This window comes from Dermochelys coriacea, chromosome 7 (assembly GCF_009764565.3).
Source record: "Dermochelys coriacea isolate rDerCor1 chromosome 7, rDerCor1.pri.v4, whole genome shotgun sequence".
NCBI classification, from domain to species: domain Eukaryota; kingdom Metazoa; phylum Chordata; order Testudines; family Dermochelyidae; genus Dermochelys; species Dermochelys coriacea.
In genome coordinates, this window is record NC_050074.1 from 12718202 (window position 1) to 12741025 (window position 22824).

Consider the following 22824-nt stretch of genomic DNA (forward strand, 5'->3'; position numbering starts at 1 on the left):
TACTGTATTTTTAAAATGCAATAGATGGGCAAAAAATCAGCACCTGTGAAAATCAAGCTTCTTTTATGTAGGTGTTTAGTATGAATGTAAGAGCCTATATTTAGGCACCTGGATTTGACAGATTTGGCCAATTTCCCTATCTGTGTCTCTCTAGCCAAATGAATAATATTTTGAAGCACATCTTTTATTTTCAGGCAAGCAATTCATGGAGAGAGGAACCAGCTGTTTAGAAGTACCCATGTTACTGAACTGTCTTTGTGTTCCTCATATGTCTTTGTTTTCCTCCCATATTAAGAATGATTTGAGTGCATGTAACATTTGTTCATGTTCATTATCCACTGAAGTCCGAAGGATGATGGAATACGTCTATTTACACCCCATCTAAAAGAAACTGTGGCCTCCAGATAGAAGAGTTTTTCACTAGTGTCTTATCTTAGTATTAGTAACAACATATTTCATATTATAATTGTATAATTATAATACAATTATAATTGTAAGCCAATTATTTATTTAGCTGAAGTATTCTTGGTTGTTTTACATCTATCTATCTGTTTTTTTCCACAGGCAAGATAAACAAAGGCTGAAACCCAGAAAAATGAGCAAAGGAGTCAATCCTCTCAGTGAAACTGTGAGTTAACGCTGCAAAGCTGAGGCTAGATTAACCAGCTATGCAAGTGAAGCTCTGAGAAGTCAGAGAATCAGCCCATTCTTGGCTTCTGCTGTGTATATGAGGAAATGGCTGGTAATGGGTACAGTCTGCTTTTTGACTCCAATGCTGATACTGAGCCGAGCGGCTTCACAGTGCGTTCATCGTTCAGGGCCCTAACACTGATAGGAAATTGCTTTACTAGTATCGCCATTGATCCATTCACATTAGTTTGCAGAGGTTTCTTGTGCATAAATGTGTGGGGACACACTGCTGAGTTCTCAGCTGCTTTGGAGAGCAGTGTCATGTCAATGTAACATTTTGTTTCCACTGTGTTTGGACTGAATATACCCATAACCAGCAAAAAGACTTAAGATTTAGCTGTGGAGGCCGGATCCAGTGTCCACTTTACTCAATAGAAAGACTCCTGTTTCCTTTGCTGGGCTTTGGGCAAGGACCTAACTGCAGATAAATCTAGGAATTCAATATTGTGACTTTTACAAGCAACCCAAACTTAGCTCCCTTGCACAGAGGTAGGTTTTCCCCCCTTTGCATCTGGTTGTAAATTTCAGCAACCTTATAGTCACAAATTGGCTGAGTTACAGTTATTGAGAAAATTCAGACTGTATATTGGTTGATTTTACATGATTGAAATGTAAACTATAGCACTGACTCAGCATAGATTTTTGCATTCAGTTTCCTTATCCAGAACAAATATATTAAATTATACAACCATCTTTCTTATTAGCTTGCAGAATTTCTCTCCTATTACATCATTTGCTTTATAACACCTTTTCCTAAGCCTAATGTGACATTTTATTCACTTCCTGTCCAAAAATAATCTCACCTAACAATTTTGCAGGAGGTGGACAACAGTGGTTCCCTGGTACATCAACACTTTCTAATTGTTACTATTTTAAAAATCTGTAACCCCAGTGGTAATAATCCCCTTGAGTCCTAGCCCTTCACTCAATCTGGTTTTATGGTTTAATGTGTTTATGATCATTTTTGTTCATCGCATCAGACAAAACTCAGAGGGGGAAAAATGGAAAGGTCACATTTCCCAGGTTACAGTGAAGTAGGAAATTGTATGAGAAATCCAAGTACTCACAAAATCCCCTCCCCTCTTTCCTGGGTAAAGTCTTTTAAGAACATGGGTGACAGATTGGTGATAGTTTGTCTTCACCTTCCTGCCTAATATGGGGGAAAATTCAATGTTACCCTATGGAATGAACAGGTTATTCAAGGAAAATACACAGAGGTAAAAGCCAGCCTTTCCACTCGTTCAATATGTTCCAGAGATTTCAAATGCTTATTAGTTCAAAAGAAGTTAATTTGGCTAGGTGGGGAAAAGAAAGGTTGAGGGAGGTGGAGAAAAACAATGCTGTAAGGAGTCTCAAATGATGTGGGATTAATTAACTTTCAGAATGCTCTAATTTAATGAATCTGCTATGGTAATAATTGCTTACCGCACCTGCCCTGTATAGGGAGGGTATAAAGTTCTGTCTCTGGTGGAAAATGGAGAGGTCTGATTTAGAGGCAAGAAAAGAATCTGGTGTTTTATTTAGTCCCATTGATTTAATTAACTTAGATAGTGGGCTCTCCATGACCACCCTTGGCCCTTCAGTCCATTATTCGAAGGGTCTTGCCAGTGGGGTGCTCCCCCACCCCACTATTCAGCCTTTATTTTCCTTTTCTTGATTTTTGCCCCTTTTCTTCGCAGTTTTCAGTTATGCCATCCATGGGTACAGTTACCAAAGAGGGATGAACCACTTGCAGTCAAGAATATGCCATTTTGTCCTGTGTCTTTCCAAAGTGCTCTATTGGTGGGCTCCGAGGCCCCACTTCTCAGGGGATTCCGAGGGTGGGTCCTTAACACAGGCCCCAAAGAGCCCTGGTTGTAGCTTTCAACTCTTGGCCCCTGATTATCAGAGGGGTCCTGGGGCATCCCCAGCCCTGTGCCCCTCCTCAGCCACGCTCCCTGGGATAGGGGTGCTGAGGGTACTGCCGCACCCTTGGCTGGAAGAGGAATAAGTCACCCAATAGGTGGTCTCCAGCAGCAGCAGCAGCACCCATAGAAACTGTTCCAGCACCCAGGGAGTTTGGAGTCGCTGTTCCCAAGCCTCCAGCGGAGGGAGTGGAAAGTGTGAACATGCTGGGACGGCAGCCTGCGCTCCTCGCCCTCTGGCAGCTGGGGAAGGAGACGGGCACTTAGCTGCAGCCCGCTGGGAGAGAGGGGTGAGCCTCAGCCAGGAGGGGGAAGAGCCACCCAGCCGCTGGAGCCTGGGGAACCCCGCCTCGCTCGGCTCCTGCGCTGGAGAAGACCCCCCCCCCGATCTTCCCACGCGCCCCGGGGCTGGGAGCGGTGCGGATCGCTCCCCCCCCCCCCCAGGGGCTGCCCTTCCGCTGATCCGGATTGACGCGACCCGAGGGAGCGGCTGCATCAGGTGGGAGCTCCCCACCTGCTTGGGGGGGGGGAGGTCCGGCTGCCTTGCCAACTGCTCCCCACCTTGCAGCTGACTCAGGTGGAAGGGAGGAATTTGCGCGCCCGCATCCCCCCCTACACACGCCCCCCCCCTTTTTTTTTTTTTTTTTTTTTTTGCAGGGCTGGCTTTTGCTCTGCCGCTGCCCCCGATCTCCCGGGAGGAAGGCAACAGCTTCCAGCGGCGGTAGAGGGGCGTGTGCCGGGGACCTGCAGGCTGCCGCCCCGCCCCGCGCCTTCCCCGGCCCGGCGGGGTTGGGCGGGTGCTGGGGAGCGCAAGCTGCTTGGCCAGCCCCGGAGCAGCCGCCTTCACTGTGTGTGCGTGTGAAGCCGGGGGAGATTTGGGAGGTTCAGGGGCTCGTTGCCATGGCTCCCGGGAAGCTCCCCCGAAGGAGATATTGATGCCAGTCACGGAGGGAGCCTCCTTCCTTTCAGCGCGTTCCCCCTGTTTTGGTGGCGGCGGCGGGGGCGAGGCGAAGCGAAGCGATTAATTCGGAGCGCTGGGACGGGGCAGCTGCTGCCCAAGAACCGCAGCTCCAGCCGGGCGCGTCTCCCTTTCCCCTGCGATCTCCGGGCTCTTCCCGGCCAGGGACGTTAACCACCAAAAAGCAAGCCCCCCTCCCCGCCCGCCCTGAGCTGGAACCAGCAAGCCCAGGTACTGGTCGGGTACAGGTGTGGTTGGATGAGGGTAGAAGGTGGGAAGTGGGGTGGGGGTTGGGTTTGATAGGGGGGTTGAGGCCAGTGGGTTTCATGCTGGCAAAAAAAAAAAAAAAAAAAAAGCCGCTTTGCCCAGGGGAACCATCAGATCCGATGTTGAGGGGGAAGCAAGGCGATGGGGAAGCTGAGGCAGACCGGCTGAGGCAGGGGGTTTAAAGGGCTCGGAAAGCAGCTGTTTGCACTGAAACCTCATGCCTGTGTGTGTGTGTGTGTCAAGCCGGCGCTCCCTGGAGCAGAGCGGCGGGGCTGGAGTTAAACCCCAAACAGCGGCGTAGCTTTATGGATGTGCCTAGTCGCTGGATGCAAACGCTTTAACGCTCGGTGGAGCCTTGGAAAGTACCCAGGGACCTCAGATCAGTACAATTGTGCGAGGGAGCTGGGTTGGCAGGTCTTAGTTGGGCCTTGGAATCTTTTTTGCTCTTTGGCTTCGCTTCACAGTGCCTCTAGGACGGAGATCGTCACCTCACACTTGTTTTGGGGAGCAAGACCCCAATTAGTCCTTTACGCATTTTCTGAGTCCGAGGCATTTTGAGATGGTCTGTCCTTATTGTTCAGGCAGTTTTGATGCAGGTTTCTTAAATGCATGCTGTGACACACCGTGCAAAACTGTTGTCCAGCGAGAGTTTGCACTGCAGGGGAGATAAGGGGAAACTTTCAGCAGAAATAGCAGGCGAAGAAGAGAAGATCTGTTTGGTATCTATGTAACCAAGATCACAAACACAAATAGCTTGAGGTGACTGTTTAGTTTTAGGATTGTTTCTTCTAAATTCACATTGCTTTGTGAAAGTTCAAGTTTGCAAGCCTCAATTTCAGTTTCCGTTGGGGATATATATGTTCAGATTCTTGTGGGAGGCGGGGGGCAAGTGTCGTTTTTCAATAGTCATCTCTTTTTCTTACAAATATTTAACATCTTTTATTAAAGTTGTGGTAATTCATTTTTGCAGTAAAATGTAGATGACTCACCAAAAGTTGGGAGAAATGCAAGAACCTATTGGTATTAGTGATGTATGGTAGTTTAATGGTATTCTCATTGTACAATCCAAGTTATTAATCAAAAGGTGCATCTGTTTATAATTTTGGTAACCACAAAGTTTTATTTAATAAGTGGTTCCACTTACATTTTCTGATTGCAGAATTTCAGTAGGCTTTTGTGCAATGTAGTAGAATAAATTAACAAACAGCCCACAGAAGACTTTGCACCAGGAAACAGAAGTTGCTTTTTCACACACAGCTCATCACTAACATTATTTGGGTCCAGTTTTTGACATGGCATGTTTTAGACAGGTGGACAGAGAAGTTGTAAAATCATGTCTGAAAATGCAGTATGTTTTCATACATCATTAATAGATAAAAAGCCTCATATATGGATATATATAGCCATATATATTTATTACTAGTAATTAGAAGTAGTGTAATCTGATACATATTGGGAAATTTCACAAGTGATTTGACAGATCTCATTTTGTTTGACTGTGCAGTGCTATTTTATCTGACAAAGTTAAATTATATTGTTGAAGTGTTAATGGAATGGTATTTGGAAGAACTTCATAAGCACCACTGAGCACTACTGAATAAATAGTATGAATTGACCCCTAGTGCTCCTCAAAGAGAAAGATAGTGACTTATACATTTAAAAAATCTCCCTTAAAGAAAAATATAGAATATTCATTTTAGAAGATGGTGACCAAATTTGGAAACATTGGTGTCATAGTTTTATTGGAGCGGTTCATATGATCATTGGCACATTATAACCCATGATCCTTTGCATGCAGATCTTATTTACTTAACAAAATTTTGTTTCCAAATTTAGTCACCATCTTGTAAAAGAAAAATATAGAATATTCATTTTAGGGAGGATTTTTTTAATGTGATATATCATTAATGTCCTAATATGACCTTTTGTGGTATCTTCAAAGTACTGAATGATTTGCTCTTAGAAAGGCAAATTGTTTTTAATGGAATTGAAAAGGCTTGTGAACCAAGCTTCTGTATTACTTACTCAAGCAAGGGTCCTTTTGTTGTCAATGGGCGTTTTGCCTGAGTAAGTTGATTACAAAACCAGGTCCTTTATGATAACAAGAGCAAGGCATGGAATAAAATAATTTATGCAAGAGATAAAATAACCACAGGATTTGTATGAAAATTCTGGGAAATGTCCATGACCAAAAAATTATAAGCAAATTGGTCTTGTAGAAGTTTTATCATAAATATAAGCACAGCTTTTACATTCACTGTTTGAAATTGATAATACAGTACAACATTTTAAATAATCAGAATGTGAGGCATTGAATTCTGAACCAGAGACTGAAACAAGACAGTAAGGATACTATGTTTTCAATTATGTGTATTTTGATTACAGTTTTATCCTTAACTCACTGACTGTCTATAGAGAAAGTAAATGCCCATAATAATTACAATGTGCCACATTTGTAATTAAACTTAATGAGTGAAGGCATAATAGTACATCCCTTTTTTCCAGAAAACCCAGAGATAAGCATTCCTTTTAAATGAAAGATTATATTATTCACAGCCTTTTAGGTCTACCTAATGTGGTTTGGACTGCAGCCATTTTGTTTGCCATTAAAAATGTAATTTATCACATATCACTGGAAAAAATCAACAAAAGCTAGCTGCAAATGACATATAGTGATGTTTGTGGACAACTGTTTGCATGATAAGGAAGCTTCCTTCTTCATTTTCCCAGTGGGAGAGGATAGTGACTCCTTTAAGCAGTACTAATTACTGCATTTTATCTTGCATGTGTTACAATGATGTAGTTAGTTAATTAAAGCTTTGCCCATTAGTAGTATGTTAAGAATAATGAATTAACATATCACATTTCATCAAAAGAACATCTAAGTTTATCTTCTAAGAATGAAAGTGTTATTGTGTTGCAGGAAGTCTCTGTGGCTTTCCCAAGGAACAAATTTTTTGGAATTCCTTAGCATGGTGCTTCAGAGCCTGATGAATGACTTGAATTGATCACAAACAAGTGACACTGGAACTATTGGTTGCTTAGCAACCCCACATGATTCCACAATTTTCTTCTGGTATTTGTCCAGTAAACTAGAAAATTCTGTTTTAGTTAAAGAACATTTTTTGCCAGTACAAAAGCCTCACCATAACTAATTCAGCTTATATGTTACTAACAATGATGTGCCTTACTCTAGTATTGAAGCTGGTTAGCAGAATGTCTATGAAAAAGCAGGGAAGGGACAAAAAAAATCATTGCTACTTGGAAACTCAGAATTTGATATGCTCAGTTTTTTATAATAAATTGCAATTAAATATTTGTCCTTTCTCAGTCAGACATCTGTTGAAAGGAAACCATCAGTGGGAAGCATAATCCCAACAAAGAAATTCATCCACTGAATGCTTTTTGTCATGCTGTCTTGAAATGTGAGGTCCTGATAGGTCATGTTGAGTTGCATCATACTGCATTATGAGTAAATGGAACATAACATGGAACATGCAGTTTGATGATTATCTGAATTATATCAGGGCAGTTTGGCACATCCTGTAATTCATATAACTGGAGAACTTCGCTGGGCAGTTCCCAGTAGCAGAAATTTGTTTTATAAGATGCATTTTGTGTATTCTTCATCCAAAGGAAACAACAGTTTTAGGACTCAGCAAAGTGAAAGAAAGATGAACATAAGACATAAAACATAAGAAAGAAAGATAAGACAGCCTAAATTACAGCAGGTGACCAAGATATAACCTATTTTTAAAATGTATTGTATGGTTAACTAAAGAATTGCTTTCCTATCAACATCTAACAATAATACTATAATATGGTTCCTCTCAGTAACACTCAGAATCTAGGCCAATATTTCTGAAGAGTGTCTGTAAGACAATATCCCATGTTTGCTTGATTTTTGGTATCCAAGACTCCAATGATTCCAGGTGGAGTTCCTGCATCTGGAATAATGGCAAGATGCAGCCTTATACTCCAGATCCATAATTGCTTCATATGGAATGTAGAAAACTGCTTTGTGTATCATTTTTAAATAGATCAGAAATGACTTTTATGAATTCAGAACAAAAAGGATTCAATGTAAAACTACAGTTCAGATTTTGATTGCAGAGAAGTCGGGGAAATTCAGGGTGAAGGGTTCACCACAAAAATATTTCTGCCCCCTTATGTGTATTGATGCAGTAGAAACTCAGAATTATGAACACCAGAGTTATAAACTAACTTGTCAACAGCGTACCTCATTTGGAACCAGAAGTATGCAATCAGGCAGCAGAAGAGAAAAGCACACACATACCCTGAGGTGAAAGTGGGTGGGTAAGAGGTGGCCACCGGTACAGGCCCGTACACAGCCGACATTAAACTTTGACGTCTCTCTTCCCCTCCCTCCCCCCACCTGCAGTCGGTGGCCCTGCCAGTAGGGTCCTGTTGTGGCAGGATTTTAACATCGCTGCCCCTCTTGCCCTCCCTAGGGCTGCTGGGGGGGAGGGGGGTGGAGGGGGAGGGCAAAAGGGGAAGATTGCTCAGCTGCAGCAGCCGGAGCCCCGGGCCCTTTAAATCACTACCGGAGCCCTGGGTGGTGAGGGCTGGGCAGTGCTGAAGGGCTGGCTGGGGGTGGCTGACCCCAGCCCCGCCCCTTCTGCCTAAGGCCCCACCCCTTTCAGGGGCCCGGAGCTGGGACCTGTACCAGTAAGACTTTGTTACTTTCACCCCTGCCCCCACTCCAATACCCAAATACAGTACAGTACTGAGTTAAATGTAAACTACTCAAAATAAAAAAGGTGAAGTTTTTTTAAAAAAATTGACAAGGTAAGGAAACAGTTTCATTTAAATTAAGATGGTTAAAAGCAGCATTTTTCTTCTGCATAATAAAGTTTCAAAGCTGTATTAAGTCAATGCTCAGTTGTAAACTTTTGACAGAAAAACCATCACGTTTTGTTCAGTTACGAACAACCTCCTCCATTCCCAAGGCGTCGGTAACTCTGAGGTTCTTCTGTATATGGCCTGATTCTGGCTGTCTGTGTGCTTTTGCACACTCCGTCAGCCAATACCTAGATGTAAGCCATCTTATTAATAAAAGTATTTGGAAGTTAACTGAATGTATTATACTTTCCCCACAATTATGTTCACCCACGTCAGGTATCCCATAACAGTTTGCATTAGTTGCTTTTGGCTTAAGTAAATGGAAAAATGGGTCTGGATCAGGACATAGTGTTTTCCCCACAAGAAGAGGTAGGGAGTTATTCTCCCAGGACAGTATTTGAACGTCCCAAAGGAAAAGGCCAATATATATGCATAGTTTACCCTGGTACAAACCTTGGAGGTGTCCTCATGCCCCTTGGTACTAGGAATGTATTTGTTCATAACAAAGAGATAAGGGGCACATTGTGGTACCACAGAAACAAGGTGGAAAGCTGATTGGTTGAGTTTAGTTTCAGATGTCACACATCTTTTCCTTGTGAACAAGTTGGATATAAAAAGATGACTTTAGGGATGTAACTTTGAGGGCACACCTTCTGTGTAAGGCAAATGTAACAACGCTGCTTATGAGACAGCGTCCTGGAGACTGGTATTGTATTGAACCTTTTTCATGTACTATATTATTATAATCTTATAGCAATAAACCTGACTGATATTATTTGGTCTCTTGAATATATTTCATAATGAACTAAGGTATGGTCAAGCAATTGACTATTCAATTTATCAACAATGCCAAAACCACATGGTACAGGGTAGAATGCCGGGCAGACACTTTCTGTTCAGATTCAGGCTAAAATCAAAAGCTGTAGAGAGATCTCTCCACGTGTGGCCTCTGACTGGAATCATGGAGAGATTTTCCAGGGTGGAGCTTAGCGATTTAGAATGGTAGTGCTCATATCTGTGTGAGTATGTGTCCATTGATCTCAACATGAATTGCACATCCCCACTATCTGTGTACTTATGTCGCTGTTATCACTGTGGGTTCTGAGCACCCCTGCTGATCATTCTTGCTCCTAGTAAAAATAATCCATGTAGGGGGGTATTGAGGTGAGAGTCAGGGATGATGGTGGCTACAATAATGTTGCTTTTGCTTGGATTGAAAGCTTTTAGGGGCAAGGGTTGACTTTTGTTCTGAGGTTTTTACAGCACCTAGCACAATGGGGTCCTTGTCCATGACTGCAGATCATAGATACTTTCACAATATATATAATAACATTAATATCTACTTGTTTTGAGTCCACTTCCATGATGAACCAGAATCTGACCCCAGAGTGTGTAAATAAGAGTTAATAAAACTATTCTTGCAAGAGTGTATTACAAACTAGGAACACGTGGTCATGTTTCCAAACAACCTAGGTGTATGCATAGCAAGAAACTTTGGACTGGATCCTGGCATCATTCTACTGTTAGCTCTCCCCTCAAGGTCAGTGGGAATTTCAAATGTAGACTGACAGATCTAAACTCTGCAAAATAAAACGGCTGTTAAAAAATAATCACAAAAAACAACCCGTTGCTGTAACAACTTAAAGCCCCAAACCAGTGAAAAATTACAAGACCCCAGATCATAGTAGTCTTATGTGGATGGATATGGATATTTTTAGCTCATTAAAGCTCCTTATCTTTGTTGTTAAGGGGGAAAAATCCCCTCAAAACATGGCAGTCCCATCTGCAGAGCATTCCTTGTTTATGTACGAACTGCTGTCTGTTCCTTTGTATCTGTTATCTCCCCATCCCTGGAACAATTCCTATCATGGACCAAGCACAAAGTTATACATTTGATGTCCTTGTCAAGAACCTGATGCAGCCAAATGGGCTGGGTGCAGTAATGGAATCTGGCCTACTAACAGAGATGGCACATAACACCTAATGTATCATTTTGTGACAACCAAAGAGCAATGCTTTTTTTATGCATTCCCCTAAGGAATTAAGAATAGCCCCAGTAACCTAAAGTAGTAAAGGAAGGTACAATACCACTTAAGGCATTTAGCCTTATTGTCAATTACTGGGACATGGATAGTTGTACCTGCTGGTTGGAGCAGGCATTAGTAGCCAGGAATCAGAGGCCAGAGCCAAGGGTCCCAGCCAGAGACAAGAATCTGAGCCTGTGGTCAGAACCAGGTTACCTGGAGGGAGGCAAAACTGGAGCGGGGCTGGGAACAAACAGGCAGAGGAATTGTCATAGCCATAGGCAAATGCTTTGAGTAGTTGCTGAACTGCAGCTTGAGAGCTGGTCTGCTGAGTCTCCCAACCAATCTGGCAGTGCATCCAATCAGGCAACCTGCTGCACTCCTTAGGTTGCTGTGAGACTGGCTCTGCTGCAGGCCCTGATTCCTGACACTTATTTAGAAAAAAGTATTACTTACATTCTAGGAAAAGCCCATTACAAACATTTCTGACTTAATGCTAGTGCTGTCTGACATCTGAGCATCATTTTAAGGTTTGATTTGTTTTTTATTTTTCTCCCATGAAACTGTGGCCCAAAGACAAAAATAATTTTTGCTTGCTCTTTTTTGCATCTGATTTGTGCATGCACTTACGTAGACCATTTGCATGCACAAATGCCTCATTTATGTATGCAGTGGCAGTAATTGCCTGTGTATGTTAGGTGAATGTGCATGGTAAAAAATGGTGCTGACCCAAGGTCTCCAATTGGTTTCCCTTGCTTCCTTTGGGTAATACTACTAAACATTCAACATAGTTAGAAATACAATGGACTTTTATGGCATTTTAATATTTGTTGAGGATTGTTTTGTGCCCTGCACTGTAGATGTGGCTTCCAAATATTTGTTTCTCTTTCTCCACCCCATCCCCAAGTATGGGAGATTGAGTTTGAAACTGGGGAGGGATGGGGGGGAAGCCATACATTATAAATGGTCTCTACCAGATCAGCATTACTGTTTATATCATTATACAGTGTTAGTTGTGCTAATATAAATCAGCATAACTCAGGTCCCGATCTTGCAAGCTGTTCCATCCATCAGGGCCCTCGTAAAGCTTCAGGGAAGTCACTAGGATTTTGCATGGATGCAGACAGAATCACCAAGGCTTTAGTTTAGAAGCTGTTTTTAGGTCTGCGAGTAGTACGGTGACAACACTGTTGTTCATGTGAATTTCCTTGTGTTCATGATACTTTTAGGCTAAATGATGACACTTTCATATTTCCCAGCCTATTGAATTAGCTGAATAATTTGTGACTATAGTAGTTGAATCATGTATTTGAACAATTTTGTGACACTTTTTGAATACAAAAACAAGGAGTCCGGTGGCACCTTGACACCATGCAAGTTTTTGAATACAGTATTTGATCAATCTTAGCTTTTGTTATTTGCCCAGTGCAAGTATGGGTCACCCCTTGAGAGGCTAGTGCTCATTTGAGAGCCAAGGGAATGTTGCTTTCTGTCATGAGGTGTACAGACTCCATGCTGTACCACCTGCTAAAGGGTTAACACGGGGGAGGAGCTGCCCCCTCAGCTGAGGCTAATTGGTGGCCCTACAACAGCTGAGGAGATAAAAAGGCTGCAGGTTGGAAGGAAGGGGTGACTGACAGAGAGGTTAAGAACCACAGAAAGCAGGCTCATTCAGCAATGGACTGGCAGGAATCTGCCTAGGTAACTGGACCTCTAGAAAAAGAGGATCACGGAATGTGTCTGGGAAAGCCTACAAGAGAGGCATGATGGAAAGCAGTAAGGGATTGGGAAAAAACAGTTCCAACAGCTTCCCACAGGGTCCCTGGGCTGGGACCTGGAGTTGGGGGTGGGCCTGGGTTCCCCTACCAACCCAGCAGAGGGGTTAATAAAGCCTTAAGGACACAGGCAGCTGAACTCCAGGCAAAGCTAATCTTAAGGTAGAGAATGTTAGTCCTTTGCTAGGGTTACCAGTCTCCTTAGCTAACAGAATTTTTACCACCCCAAGAGGTGAGAGATTATTAATGATCCTGCTAGAGGGCTGATGTTATAAGGAACAACCAGACATGGGATTAAATAGTAATTGGCTGAACAAAGGGGGAGCAACCTACTCAACCGTGAAGGGGTGCCAGTGGCTGAAAACAGCCCCGGATACCATCCCATTAGGATTCTCAAACTTTCAGAATGTTTCCTGGTACTCAGTCCCTGGGCTCTTCCTTCCACCTGATGAGAATCCAGCAACTGTTCTTTTCAGGTAGTTTATTCCTTCCAGGGAGGAAAGGCATGATGCTTGATGTAAAAACAGCTCAGAACTGAAGAAAATGTAGAGTTTGTGGCCCTGGGGTTTCTGGCAGGTACCTACCAAATACATGCCCTAATTGCAGAAGTCAGGCTAATGTTGAAGAGTTTCCCAATAACTCTTTCTACCTAAGTTTTGTGAGAAAGAAAAAGGTGAGCTGCAGCCTTATTATGGCCTCTTCAGACAACCTGCCTCCTGCTTCTCCTCTCCTCCAATGTCTCTCTGCCTGGGAATTCTGAATAGTAAAGAGGAAGAAATTCCTCTGCTATATGGGTATTCACATCTCTGCAGCTGTGGCTTCCTTTTTGAGCTGCCTTTTATTGACTGCTTAGGGATGGTCCCTTCTGTTGCTGCTGGCGCTTCCTCCATCCTCTGGGAGCAGGAGGCTACATAAGGGTTACATATTTATGGAATAAGTTCATTTGTAACCATTGATCTTGCTTAGAGGTGGCAACATTTTTGTCTCTTGGGGGACACGGTGATTCCATTTTAAGGGTATGCATTTCACTGGCGGTCTCTTGGGTAGGAAGTAGATGTGCACGTAGCATGGAAGTTCAAGCCCAAATCTTCAAGAATTTGGTCTTGGTAAAATGCAAGACAGGGATGAGATTTTTCAAAAGCACCTAGGTGACTTAGGGACTCCAGTCTCTTTGACTTTCAATAGTTTTCTATGGGACTGGTGCTCCTAAGTAATGTAGGAGTTTATGAAAGTCCCACCCAAAGTGCCTATAAGTAGCAATGATCATTAAAAGCTAGTTGTCTCAGCATGCACATTCCACAGGTCAAATCCTACAATCTACTCAGGCTAGAATTCCAGTTAAAGTCAGTGAGGTTACTCTTGTAAGACTACTTGAGAGAGTTGCAGGATTGGGCCAACCTCCCTTTCACTCTGCTTCTTGCTCCCACCAGCTGTATCTCTCCCACACCTCTTACTTCTGCAGTTTGATAGCATTTCACTGTCAGACTTTCAGCCAGTTAACACATAAGAAGTAATCTCAAATGCTGCTTGTTGTGCTTCCAAGGCACTTTAGAAGGAGGGAAAAGGAATGGCTGGCCTCTTGGGACATATTCCTACAGCTTGAAAGAGCACTTTTTAAAATGCATCATGCAGCTTGTCTCCAGCATGTTGCATTGTTACAAGTCTGATGCATCCTTAAAATATTTCACCTTGGGTTGTTGTTGCAATTGCCATATCTAGTTACTCAAAAGTGTTAGCTTTAATGAAGAATTGGCCTGCTCACCTGAGTAAGGAGAGTTTGCCCTGAGAGTCCAGAATAAATCAATGGCTAATTTACAAATGCTAACAAAACAGACTTTTACATTTGGAATCTTTCATGTGGGTTGCTGCTAATAAGAATTGACACCTGTAAAATTCTTCAAAAATTTATTATTGATAACTCTGGTTCACTGTCCTGTTTAAAAGGTACATGACAATTACACAGAGTGCTCGATGTGCTCCCAACCCTCCTTGTTCCCAGTGCATGTTTTGGTAGGTCTTTATTTGCTCTCCTCTCTAGGACCTTGCTGAAGCAAGGTAAGTGAGCACATGAGTAATTGCTTTGATTTTTATCAGGACTACTCCTGTATTTAAGTATCTTGTTCAGTTAGGGTCTAGTTCTTTTCTCTTAGCTTTCTGCTTCATTTCTTCATCTCTCTCCAGTAGTGATTTGGTCCTTCCAAAATGCCATTACTGGGGGATGATCTTATGAGTCTTACATTTTGACCTGAACATGGTCCAAACTACGCTTCATCTGATCTTCTCTGGTAAGATGACGTTCTGCTACTGAAAATACTCTACTACCTGTACTGGGGTGACTTATCCTGAGTCAGTCTAGCTGAAGTGTCTGTCAGGAGCATCACTGCTGTGGTGTTTACTGAATTTGGTGGTGGGGAATAATACTTATGTCATTCACTTAAATTGCAACTATAATTGTGTTTTTGGACAGGGGGGAGGAGAAGTAATTGGATGCTTGTTCCCAGTTCCATATTAATGTAGAATAAGTTTATTTTATCAGACACTTAGGGGAGATGGCAGGGGTGCTGGAATAATTTTTATAGTGAGGATGCTGATGATGGAAACCATGTGTTTATTGTTACTACTTCAAGACAAAAGGTGTGGCGGTGCCCCTAGTTCCAGCACCACTAGGAGATGGAGTTGTGGAAATAGTAAGCATGGTAGGCATAATGTAACAGTGGCTTATCTATATGACTTCTTTCAATACTTGTATTACACATGGAAACTGAAGGTACAACTATAGTGCAATTAAACCCCCACAGCTGGCTCAGGCTTGGGCTGAGAGGCTGTAAAATTGCTGCATAAACATTTGGACTTGGGAAACCACAATGGGGCAGGGTTCCAGAGCTTGGGCTCCAGCCTGAGCCCAAACATCTACATGGCAATTTTTAACCCTTCAGCCCAAGCTCTGTGAGCCTGAGTTGGCTGAACAAGCCCAGCCACGGCTGAGCCCTGGGTCCTTTTTTTCCAGTGTACATGTACCTTAAGGGTGAAAGCTTGGTTTTATTGAGTCAATAGCCAAACTTCCATTATCACTTAGGTTAGGACTTCCACCCAAGACCAGTGACAAAATATAACTTACAGCCTGAGCAGTTTGAAAAATAAACATAGTGGTCCAGACCCTCAGGTGGTATAAATCACATAGCACCATTTAAGTTGATTGAGTTGCACTGATCTACGCCATTTGGAGATCTGCCCACTTGTATCATGGATACTACGTTAGTCTCATGACATCTAAAGCATTTTGTTCATTCTGTATTTGAATTCTTATTGTAGACCGACTTTAAAAAAATACTTGTTGTGTCTGTTTTATTTTGGTTTAAACTGGCATCCTATTCCAACTGAAAAGAAAATATTCACTTTTTTTTTAATGTGCAGTTTTTTACTGAGTCAGATGAGTAACTACACTGCTGTTGGGTGACCCATAAAAATGGTTGCGATTAAATCGCTCTCCCATATATATTACAAAGCCAGGACCCATCCCAGTATTCACAGGACTCCCACTGAAATCAACAGGAGCTCAACAAATGGAGGCTTTACTACATTTGTGGCAAACACACATTTCCATCTACTGACTGAGTCAGTTTTCACTCAGGTTTCAGAGTAGCAGCTGTGTTAGTCTGTATTCTCAAAAAGAAAAGGAGGACTTGTGGCACCTTAGAGACTAACAAATTTATTTGAGCATAAGCTTTTGTGAGCTATAGCTCATCCAGTTTTCACTCAGACTTTTACCTAAATCTGGGATTGGATTATCCCTGATTATACTATTTGTTTATTTCTGGATAATATGCTACATGCCCTGCTGGAAGGTGCTTTTATGGTAATGCCTACTCCAAACCGAGCGCACCTGCTGGGAGGCACTGTAATTGGAATGTTGAGCTTCATTTCCTGTTACATCCTAGTGAACTGCTGGAAATCAAAATCAATTTGAGTTCTATAACAGCACATAGTTTTAATAAAGAAGCATAACTACAGAATATACTGGCACTCACCCAAAACAAAACAAAAAATGTAAAGTCCAGTCCTGCACCCACTTTAGTCCAAGGGATCTCTCTGATTTACGTTAGTGAAAGCATATAAGCCTTATATCTAATTATCTTATTGGCACAGCCAGTTTTCATCATCAGTATTTCAGTCTGCTTCATCATTACTATGCAGTGAAACCTCATGTAATTCCAACTGCACATCAAGATGAAAATTTAATTCTCTGTGTATTATAAATATGTGTGGATGTATTAGATGGGGGTAGGGGGTGGGGAAGAGAACAAACATCAAGAGTTCAGCTCTCCTCTGAGGACTGACCTTCTGTATCAAAATGTTTTGAAATATCTGTATATTCACAAGGCAAGTGACAGCCTAAATTTAAAAAAAACAGCCCACTCTACTAGGATCCTGCCTTCCTCCAAAATGTACACTAAACATGCTTGTAACGGGGCATGGTATGACCAAATATTTTAGCCTTATACAAATACTACAATGGAAAGGACTATTTCTTTCCTCTTCCATTATTTATACCATGCGTGTACTGGAATAAACAATGCACATGTGAACTCCTTTAATGTTTAGTTCATAGCAAGGTTTGGCCATTTAGAGTTTTATGCATCTTTCAACCCAAAACTCAAAATTTACCTGAGAAAGGGGATGGTTCCTGGAGCATTTTAGGTACACAAACTAAAATTTAATGCATTAAACTCATCTGTTCATGTTCAAGTGTTTTGTTTCTTTTTCTGTCTGGGTCAGGTACAGTGTCAATAAATGAACTATAACTCCAGTAAAAATAAGTGGTGTAAGTCAAGTTCATTTCAGGATGTGGGACTAGACCCTGGTTCCACAATTTGTATCCTTCATATCCTAATGTTTTATCCCTTTGGGAGAGGATGATGTACTTTCCTTTCAGAATCACTGAGTGTTGCTACTTCTGTTAAATTTCACAAGTGCTATTAGTGTTTCATGCTAAGAGCAGTTTGAGGCTGATATTTTTAAAGTGCTGACTGTTGGCCTAACTCAGTTCTCATTCAAGTCCTTAGGAGTTTCACGATTGATACTAATAGGAGTCCTTAGGCCAATGGTGAGTGCTTATAAAAGTATGATACTCTACTAGCATCAGCTTTCATATACAGCCTCATGGTGTGACCAAATATCTGGTGATTGTTCTCCTTGCAATTGCTAGTGCTTCTAGCTGTCAGATTTAAGAGCTTCTGCAGTTAGTATTTACTGCTAGAAGAACCCCAAGGAGGATGACAGAACAGCTGGGGTAAGAGGATGTAAATGGTGGTGGGAGGAGTTAGAGATGACCAATGGGGTTAGAGCAGTGGAAAGGGAGAGGACAGGAAAAGGAGAAGAGGGGGAAAAAAGGGAGGTAGAAACTGGCTGCTGTAACTGCACCTTCTGTCACTGTTGTATGGAAAATAGTCGTTTTGGAAAAACTAGTTTTGGGTAAAGGCAAGAGTGTTGGGGGAAGCCTGAATTGCCTGTTTCATGCTAAGTAAAAGCACCAGGGCAATTTTAGACCCTACCCTTTGTTAATGACGATGGACCCTATCCCAGTTTGACAAACTTCTGAAAAGAATCCTATGCAAAACCATATTTTCACATTGTTTAACTTCTGGATTCTTCCATGCATGAGAGAAGGCAGCTGAATCAAAATTGCTTGCACATAATGTAAAGGGAAGGTTGCTTCATAACGTGGGATGTGACATACCCCTCCGTGAACCAGAACTGAAGGGCATGACACACATTGCCTGGAATCTGTCACATGTTGCTTTTTCTGCTGTGGCCTGCCATTGCTGATTCTGATGTTTCATTTCATCGACAGAAATGCTATGTACCATGAAATATTGCAACTTCTTCCTGATTTTTTTTCTTCAGAATGTGACTTCTTGAAGTCACGAAGAATGAATTGTTGTAGAACCCAGAAAGGAAACTGTTTTGTCAGTTTGCTCTGTGGCATATGTTTGTCCAGCTCCTATTATGAAATAATTTCACATGAACAGTGAAACCTTGATTTGTTTTTCGCAGAAGCACAACTGTGCTTCAGGTCATGATAGCCTCAGATGGGTGATCGTTATTTTAAAATTGCTACAGAGATGCTTCTGTGTTTGGAAACCAGATTGTAAGAAAAGAAAACGCTTGGGTGAAGATGCAAGGTACAGAGCTAGTTACTGGTTCAGTCCTTGTACTTTTTCCACACAGGCAGTTGCCCATTAAATCCTTTAAGAAAGCTGTATCACTTTATCAGGGCTTGTACTGTAAAAGTTCTCCTCCCCAAATTGTGGACATGGATACTCTAGAATTTTTTTCCCCGTACATTTTTTCTTCAGTGAAGGTGAGCATTATTGCCTACTTATTCTTATAGCAGCTAGAGAGAGAAAAATAACTAGAATCTTTCATAAACCTAAAACATAGCAAATACTATGTTTGGCTGACTTGTGATATTTCTTACATGAAAGCTTTTTGGTTTTAAAGATGGAGTTACTGCAGGATCTTTACTGTGGAAATAAGTTACATGTTTTGTGTGAATTGGCTACCAAACATGGCATATAATGTATTAGAACATTTGTGACTAAGTAGGACATTGAATATACTTGGTATACATAGAAGAGGCAAATAATATGCGTGATGTTGGCATGAATATAAACGTATTGGTTGGCAGCTCTTGACCAGAAGGTGGTAGCTTTCAGTACCATGCTAGAACTTGGGCTCATGATGATGACACTTTATTGCATTATTACAGGAGTGGTATGTTGTTAGGTTGTTTTGTGGAAGAAACATTATGACAAACATTCCTGGCCATGTCTGGTATCTGATCAGCTGGCTGGTAAATATCCCATGTGGAACCTTGCAACCCAACTGGAACCTTATGGGAACTGACTGCAAGGGTCGGGATTGGGTCTGAAAACAACCCAGCTCTCTGGGGGATGGGTTGTCTCTGAGCTCCATCTCCTCCTGCCTTTGAGGTCTGTACAGCAGTGGCTGCCCTGCTTCTGCTGGCTTGTGCCACAAAGAGAGTGTGCTGCAGAGTGACAAAGAGTCACAGCCCCTCTCACTCTCACAGCACGACAAGGCAGTGGCTGGTGGGCGTGGGGCATGCAGAAGTTCCTGCAGTGACCCCACTGACTGGAGACTGATCATGGTCAAGGGGCATGGGGAATATGAAGCTTCCATCAGGCTGAGCCCCATGGATGAGGTGACGGCGGCAATGTTGACTCTGGTTTGGGGTGAGTCTGAAAACGTCTTGCTCCTCTCAGGCTGAGGTCAGGGGTGGTTGGGTTGGGTTTGGGTGTGGGCCGGGCTTTAAAATTCGGCCCAAGCAGAGCTTTAATCCTACAGTACTTTTTGAAGTGTATAGAATGATTTGGCCAATATCCTTTCTCTGATGGATTACAGCATCTAAACCTGTGTGAAAGAGGTTGCTTAGCACAAAGCTGCACTCCCCGTTTTTAAACTCATTACACTGTGAAGTGCTTTGGGAATGTAGAGGTAGGAATTACCATAACGGATCTGAATAAGGGACCATCTAACCCAGTGTCCTGTTTCTGATAGTAACCAATACCAGGTGATTCAAAGACAGTGTAATGCCCCCATAATGGACAGTCATACAATAACATGCTTATGGAGGAAGTTTGCTTTAACTCCAACCACTTAGCTGCTGGCTTATGTCCTTAGTGTTTGGCTTATGAAACACGCGGGTTATAACTCTTTCACGTTTTTATCCTAGCAAGTGAGGGTATTTTGATTATCCATATAAAGCTCTAATTCCTTTTGAATTGTTTGTGTTTCGTCTCAGTAGTGTTTTGTGGCAGTGAGTGCAGTGGTTAATTAGTGTGAATTTATTTTCCCACATAAAATTTGCTATCTTCTAATTTCACTGCGTAAACAGAGTTCCCATGTGACCTTGTCTATACCATTCATTATTTTATATTGCTCAATCCTGGGACTTCTTTAAGGCTTTTCTTTCTAAACTACTGGTCCTAATCCTATTGTTTGCCTCTTACAGAAATTTTTGCATACTGTCATGTTTTGCCATCCTTCTCTAGTCCTTTTCTATTTCTACTCTATCATTATGTTGGTTAGGTGAACACAGCTGAACTTAGTATTCCAAGTGAGGACCTATCATTAGTACATATAATACCATAATAATTTTTATTCTTCTTTAACCCTTTCTTCAAGCAGCCTATTAGCTTGTTTGCTTTCTGGACCATCAGCACTGAGCTGATACTTTTACATTAAAATATAGGTTTTGCTGTTTAAAAACAATAAAATCAGTGCTGCTGCTGCTGCTACACTGACAACTTTCCAGGGACCCAATATTGTTGGGAGAATTCAATCTTTTAGAAATAAAATGCAATGGTTCATACAATTGCCAAGAATATGTTCAAAATGTAATAAAAGTTTGACAGATATTTCTGAAGGTGAAATTTAAGAAATTTCAATGATAGAAACAGTGGCTTTGAGCCATTGAGTCTTGTAGGTTCTTCTGACCCTATATACAATTGAAAATAGTTAAGGGAATCTAATACAGTCCTCTAAAATTCTCATTCTTTAGATCATAAATCAACCTCTACCTAATGGGGTTTGGGAACAAATTTCCTTCTGGCAGATTATTCCATAACTGCCTCCTGCAAGGTTTCTTACACTTTCCTCTGAAGCAGCTAGTAATGACCACCATTACAGACAGGATACTGGATTAGCTGGACCACGGACCTATTAAAATACAGCAATTTCTATATTAGATTAATATTTTTAAGAAGCTTAACAATTACATGTGTGTGGCTCTTCCGGGAAATAGTTTAGTTCCAATCAAAAGAAAAGTAGCTGGGGGAAAAAAGAAGCAACACATAGGGCTTGATTACTAAAGAGATTTTGGCACGGTGACATTGAGCATCACAAAGCCTGAGTTAGGTGCCTAGGCTCCTTGTTGAATGAATCTGGTGAGACGGTGCCTCCGAATGGGATTCACAAAAGCCAGCACTCTAGGAGCCTCCCTGACTAAGGTGATAAATGGGAGATGTAAGCTGAGGGGGTGTGCTAAGCCTCACCGCTGAGTCCAGACTGCAGGGATCCCTAGTGCTTGGGCTGAAAAACCTTCTCTTGGCATTAGGGCAACTGCAGTTTTTACAAAAACTAGTGGGAGGTGAGCAGTTAGGGATCTCCCTCATGAGCAGCGTTTAGGGTACTCCCCTGGGAGGAGGGAGCCACCTGGTTCAAATCCCCCTTCCATCTGAGCAGGAGGAGGGAGACACCTGGTTCAAATCCCCCTTCCATCTGAGCAAGAGAAGGGATTTGAACAGGGATCTGCTACCTCTCTGGTGGGTGTCCTAACCCCTGCACTATAAGATATTTGATTGTGGAGTATCCTCTCTCTCTCCTAGCTATTCCACTGTGGCTAAATAATTTTTAAAAAAATGGAGCATGGGGACTGGATTCTGGGTCTCCCAGCTGAGTGCTCTAAGTACCAGGCTACAGAGTCTGTCTCCCTCTCTTCCCCCATGATGCTTTCATATTTAGTCACAGTGCAACATCTTCACAGAAGGGATGGAGGAAGCCAACACCCATACCAAAATATCCTACAGATCAGTGGCTAGGGCATTCACCTGAGAGGTGGCAGAACCCTGTTGAAATCCCTTCTTCCACTCAGGTGGAAGAGGAACTTGAACACTGGGGGGCTCCCACATCCCAGGTGAACAGCTTAACTACTGCCCTAAAAGTTATGAGGGGAAGCTGCCTTGTCTTCCTGTTATGTAAGCTCACCTACACGGGCTTGAGCTGGTAGGTGAGATCCGAGCATGCTTGCCAGATTAGGCCTCCTGGGCAAGTTAGGCAGAGGCTTGTCCCTTTGTTTTTTTGTGCTCTGAGTAGGGTTGCCAACTTTCTAATCACATAAAACCAAACACCTCTGCCCTGCCCCTTCTGTGAGACCCCACCCCCTTTCGCTCCATCCCCCCTCCCTCCCTCGCTCTTCCCCACCTCACTTACTTTCACCGGGTTGGGGAGTGGGAGGGGGGTGAGGGCTTTGGCTGGGGGTGAGGGCTCTGGGGTGGGACTGGGGATGAGCGGGTTTGGGGATGCGGGAGAGGGCACCGAGCGTTCTGGTCAAAAATTGGACACCTGGCAACCCTAACTCTGAGGCTTAGGCTTCTGGAGATCTGCTCAGAGGAAGAAATGTAAGCACTCATGGAATCTTTTTAGCACAAATTTAGGCACTGAGTGAATTTGGGCACCAACTGGTTTGGTTGCAGCTGAGCTGGGGTTTTGTGACTCTCACTGGGGCCTGATTCTGGGATTTAGGTGCCTAAATCCTTATGTGA

General features: G+C 42.5%; 1 protein-coding gene across 11 annotated transcripts in view; it reads left to right on the plus strand.

The window, feature by feature from the left end:
* The first annotated feature begins 562 nt into the window (after positions 1-562).
* CHL1 (cell adhesion molecule L1 like) overlaps positions 563-22824 on the plus strand; it is a 214912-nt gene continuing 192650 nt past the window's right edge. For 3 of the 11 annotated variants that reach the window (XR_005293999.2, XM_038410058.2, XM_043518860.1), the window contains exon 1: positions 3350-3783. The gene's annotated coding sequence lies outside the window, so the exon portion shown is untranslated. Of the gene's footprint in view, positions 629-2369; positions 2511-2759; positions 2885-2931; positions 3094-3271; positions 3784-22824 lie in introns of those variants that run through there. The other 8 variants (XM_043518859.1, XM_038410057.2, XM_038410055.2 and 5 more) reach the window with 7 other exon arrangements.